We start from the raw sequence: 6,000 nt of genomic DNA, 5'->3' as shown, positions 1-6,000 counted from the left end.
AACGCAATTTGACGCAAACGAGTGGGAGAAAATACAAATCGAACACAGCCATCTCTTTCTATCCTAAGGGAACATATAGACAGGTTAATATCCCTACACGGAACGCGAATCAAGCGTGAATACCACAAAAAGTGAACAGAGAAATTTCCTTTGAGCATTCAAGTTTTTGTTGCGTGTGAATTGCTTCATAACGGAACGGCTTTTCTGAACAACCAGCTAGTTTGGTAGAGAGTTCTTATGATTTTTGATTTGATTTTACTGTGAAACTCTAATTAGATTGATCATCGCGTGAACTGCTCATTCCTGTTACATTCTGGGCATTTATAACCTGAATGTTCAAATTCACAAATAGGTACCTACTTGTATTGTTATTGTGAAAACGACCGAGATGATATACCTATTACGACGTAGTAGCTACTACCTACCTACCTAAATGCTATATCAAATCAACAATAATCAATAATAAAATGTGTGGTGACTCGGATTAATTTGTATCAATACGGTAATTTTTTTTCACAAATTCGTATTTGAATCCCAGAACAGGTAGATAGTGCACCAGCCGAGAAGGATAGTGTCCAACGTTGTATGCACGTGTACGCCGCCCCCTCCGATCTCCCGTGATACCATAGCGGTGGTGATAGCGGGATTAGCGGGCGCTCCTCGGCCGAGCTCGGATACCCTCGGCTATCTCCGCCCTTTCCTACTCGATCGCGATTGCGAGAGCGAACGAGACCCTGCCCCCTCCCACCCCTGCCCGCCCGGGGCCATCTACTTGCTCATCGCCAGTCTACCTCGACCTGCCTCTGCGTTTGGTCGTGTTGTCGATTTATCTAAGTATTTTCATCCGTCTGTTAATTCGTGTGTTTCCTTAGAATACGACTTAAAGCTTTTGGATTACTGTTTAAACCGGACAAAACGCTTTAGTGTGAACCTGGACACGTGAGTGAAATTGATACAGTGATGTATCGGTGTCAGTGAAGTGGGGCTGATCGCGCTACGTCGTCGTCGTGCCTGAGTTGGCGTCGTCGTCCCTCCGATTCTCGCGAGGTAAATGCCGAGACTGCTCTGACGAGAGCGATCGCATACGTGGACAAAAACCAGATAAATGAGCCTTGTCTATAATTATATTATTTTCTAGCGTCGGTGAGGAAAATAATTAGCCTCAGTGCCAACGAGTTACGCCGAGTTGAACGAGGCTTGAAAGATTGCTTCCAAGTACCGTTAACTGACGTCGCGGTCGGTGCTTGTTCGCGAACTTATTCATGCTACCTATCACAGTTATTCAAAAATTAAAGATGGTTCATAGATGACATGTCGAAACTGTTCCCATTGGAAATCACCTCGAAACTGAGGAAATCTCGAACGAGTTAACAAGTTTCAATGCCACAATCTTGATAAACGCGGTTACGTATGCGGAAACAACGATGCGCTACTTTACAATTTATATAGCCGCAATGATCAAATGAAACATCTGGTCATTGTTTAACATTTCTGAAATGAAAATAATGTGACTGCAAGACGATTGTCGAGCATTTTATTTTTGTTTATCTGATGATGATTATCTGAAGAAGAGCTCAGATGGGTAAAGTAAAAAAATGATGAGTAAATTTCTTATTAGGAAGTGGATTTGACCTAAGAAGTTGGTCGCACCAGCCCGTCTGCATGGGCGTGGCAACTGGCCAAGTGCTCCAAGGCCCACGGGACTGGTTTTTAAATCACAGTGGCCACTTGAGAAATTTCAACATCGTACAAAAGTCTTTGATCACCGAGCTTTTAGCCTGTAGGCTTTGCTTGGTTCTCATCTACAAATTAAGTGAATGTTCAAAATTTGATGCTCGCTGTGGATCTTAACTTATCTATTGGTGAATTTCGATCTGCTAAAAAGAGACAATAACATTTTCTCAAGTCTCTTATTGTAATAAAGTATTAATACAATAAACAGGTACAATATAAGCTAGACACGCCTCAATAGCCAAACAGTAAAGTTCTTCAACAATGTTACTTCCTGACGTCGAAATTATTATTCTTGATAAATACAATTTATGTAGTTAATAAGCTACAAAATAAGATAAATCTGATGCCAAAACAGTGAATTTTCTTATGAAAAACAGTGAATTTGATACAGGAAATCGATTGAGCAAAAGAGAGCCTACATTTTAACAAGTTCGAGTAGAAATACGATGAAGTTGTTACTGAAGAGAAAAATAGTAAAGAAATCAAAAATTTGGTTGTGGACAAGGAATTATAATTTGATCGATTTACTGACTATAGACAGAAGTGAAGCAAATAATCGTGTGTGTTATCGATGTTGCTTTCTCAATGTCTATTTTTAGCGGCCGCGATGCTATGTTCACGCGAGGACGATAGCTGCTAATAAAGTAGGTCGCGGTATTTGCGCTGCTAATCATAGGAAACGATCGTTATAACTTGAAAGAATCCGGGTGAACAAATAATATACATCGAATTAGGTATAAATCTTACAAGAATAAATCCAAGGCAATTGAAAATAAGTATTTACCAACTGAAAACAATAGAAAGTGAGTAAAAGATCTAAATTTATGATGAATTAATAGGACGTCAAACGGCCATCAATAGCAATGAAGAAAGAAACAAATTACCAGATCCTAACTAAATATTATAAGCGATGCGTTTCAAAGAACTCACCCAAATAAACAGGGCAAACACCCGGAATAACAGGAATGCCGTTTGTGATTCACGCGGCCATGTTTATTTATTGAATACTGAATTTTATGCCACGTTTACTATATCCGATTACAGTCGTGCAGGTGATGAATCCTATTGACCATTGTTTCGAGGCGATGCTAATGAAGCTTAACTCTTAATTAACATTACAAAATACTTACTACGAGTATATAATGATCTCGAGCGAATCTATATGTCTAACTTTGTTTTCAGTGTTGGATGACCTCAATTCTTTATAATACTAACTAGATCGGCTACAACAAAAAATACGGATGGGACAATTGCATACTTTGAAATGAACGAAAAGGGAATAAACTAGAGAAAAATTGGTCACTACAAAATTAGTAACTAGAACTTCTCAGCGAATAGTATAAGCAATGTTGATCTTATTATAATTGATGACGTGTAACAAACGGATCTAACGAGGAAATACTTCATACATTAATGATGTCTAAGTAATTTACTATCCCATTCCACCTGTTGTTCCCGGAACTCCGACATATCAATAACTTTTGTTTTTACGTGCGTAACATTATCCTTGTTTGTGTTGTTTGCAAGAAATCTGGTGATTATATCGCAAAGATTGACCTTTTGGGAAACGAGAATAACTTCATTATTATACTATTTATGATTAAGATGTTATTTTACTCCACCATGTTTGTATCTGTAGAATCTTCTTGTGTAAATAATTGTGTTATTGCGTATAACCTACGGCTCTCATTGACATTAAACAAAAGCTTCCAGATGGGCGCAGTCATTTTTGTGAATTTAAAACCCAGGCAGTTGCTAGATGCTAATTGAATGCAAATGAATAATTACGAGGAAGTTAAAATATCAAAGTTCGCGCAAAGTGAACGAAGGGCTAGGCGCCTTCTAGCGACCAAAATATAACGCAAAAGATAATTTTACTGCCATTGGTGATGTCGTCAGCTGATAGCCGGGGTTATTGACCGCGACTTTGTCTCGATGCCCGCGCACTTATCGTCCTATAACGTCGCGAGGTCGAAGGGTTATCCGGGTTTTAAAATTATATTGACGATTGTATGGTTATACAATCGCCATCATTCCCGTGCCTAGCCCGTGGCGGTGACGGTAGTGTAGTATCATGGCTGTGTATCACGCATGCACCCAATAATTTTATTACATTCTGGCGTTATCTACTGTATCGTACCAATTCTAAATGATGTGATCGTAAACGATTTCATACTACGACTACAAGCTACTAAAGAGAGAAGCGATTTCTCATCGAATTTTTTATCAAATATAGTTAAATTCATTACACAGGTGGTAATTGTGGTCAATATTGGTTATTAGGATACTAAAGCTGGTTTTGCGTCGATCTATAGGTAGATCATCAATATACACTTGTATAATTTTATAACATTCTTATGTTGTGTTCGTATGATTTATCATACAACAATATAAATATTTACTCTGCGAGAAGCGAGAATGTACCTAACCTTATCTTTCATTGCGATCATCCTAAACCTACTTCTCCGCAACATTTATCATTATTTGTATGTTAGCTGTGAACTGAATTGTGAGCTATGGAAAGTTGTATTACTTAAGAGGTGCTTTCATATTGCCGAGACTAAAATTCCTCAACATGAACAGTGGTCCTAAAGGGTGGTCATGGTCAGCCTTGACCTTTATTTGTAATAAAAACAAAAGCGACATCTCAAAGAGACAAGGAAATAATTGGCGAGAAGAGAAATCCAAATTAGATAAGCCACGCTAAAACTATTCAGAAAAGGACCGAGTAAATAGTAGGTAAAACAAAGGATAGTAGTAAAATGACGTTGGCTAAAGAGACAGCTGAGGGTATCGAGATAATAAATACTAAATAACTATAGTTCAAAGACTAATGCAATAAACTAAGTAACATTGCAAAAAGGTCATCATTTTACAAGGTTTTATTTATGTATGAGGGAACTATGTATGTTCGGGTGAAATGTTTCAACTCAATGTTGAAGCAGAAAGTTTTAACGCATTGAGCTGATAATCTGTATACAAGTTTATTGTGGATGATAATGCATTATTATGATACGCATAACCAATAATGAAAACATAATGACAAAAATTAAATTTTTGCATAAAATCTTATTAATGTGGAAGTTTGAAGTATACTTACTAATTCATCGTATATTGAAGGAACAAAATCTATCACTTACAAAAGCAGTAGGTGGCAGTTTTACCAGCAGTGACGTCACGACTGCAAGGTTGCCGTTCGGTAATTGGCCAAGTCTGCCGACTCGCGGCCATGATTTATAATTCACTAGAGATGTCGGCATTGATAGTGAGCTGACCAGAATTTATATAGCTATTGTAATTTGTTAAGATGAAGTCGAGAAAAAATTACAAACGCACATCAATGTGGATGCGGACCACACAAACAAATTTACTATTTTCATTCTATATTGTAATCACAACATGCATTCTAAGTATCCTGAAGGTGTCAAAAAGCTTTGTCCCACAGTAATGGAAGAACTTCATGAATAACCTGCACCTCTATTTGCCAACCCTATGCCTGAAAGTATCATGAATGTAGTACATGATCCGAATGAACAGTTGAATAAAGGAATTAAGAAAAAGTAAAATAAAAAGCATTTAAAAACACCACAACACAAACACGGAAATAAACGTGAAATCGATTAAATAAAAATTCACTAGCTTAAATGTACATAATTTTGTGACTCGTAATATAAATACCTAAGTAAATAACCTCGTTTGGATAATACAATACAATTAAAACTAGGGCGTACCTACACATTATCATGAATGATTAAATATGTAATGCTTATTTATTATCGCCATAAGGAAGTACTAATGATACTATAAGATAGAGATTCAGAACAGAAGATAAAAAATGAAGTGTTTGATTCTTTACAAAGCTAAGTATATCTCAAAAATCTTAATCAATGAATTTATTCAAAACATTATGCTAACCAATGCAAAAGAAGGCAATAAATCAGCGGGAGCCCAATAAGAATAGTGTTCGCATTGGTATGTAACTACATAATATATAAATACTTCGTGATTTTAAATAGAAACTGAATAAACTCTAGACTCGACTGGATCAATAATGAACCACATGGTAATCAGTCGCCCCATACCCACTCACTAGGTATATGGGCCCTGAATTATCCATAAACCGAACCAAGACCGAGTGCTGCATAATGTCAGTGGGGAGGCTGACTTTAAATTCTATTTATTTATTCACGATGTTACAGAAATAGCATTTATCGACACAAAATGATAACCTAACTACCTACATACCTACCTACTTTATGACTCTTT

General features: G+C 37.0%; 1 protein-coding gene across 2 annotated transcripts in view; it reads left to right on the top strand.

The window, feature by feature from the left end:
• The first annotated feature begins 787 nt into the window (after positions 1–787).
• Positions 788–6,000, top strand: part of LOC128671118 (uncharacterized) — a 44,332-nt gene continuing 39,119 nt past the window's right edge. For both annotated transcript variants that reach the window (XM_064436047.1, XM_053747315.1), the window contains exon 1: positions 788–1,047. The gene's annotated coding sequence lies outside the window, so the exon portion shown is untranslated. The remainder of the gene's footprint in view (positions 1,048–6,000) is intronic.

The sequence above is a fragment of the Plodia interpunctella genome, chromosome 7 (assembly GCF_027563975.2).
Source record: "Plodia interpunctella isolate USDA-ARS_2022_Savannah chromosome 7, ilPloInte3.2, whole genome shotgun sequence".
Lineage (NCBI taxonomy): Eukaryota > Metazoa > Arthropoda > Insecta > Lepidoptera > Pyralidae > Plodia > Plodia interpunctella.
This window is presented reverse-complemented; position numbering and strand designations above follow the sequence as displayed.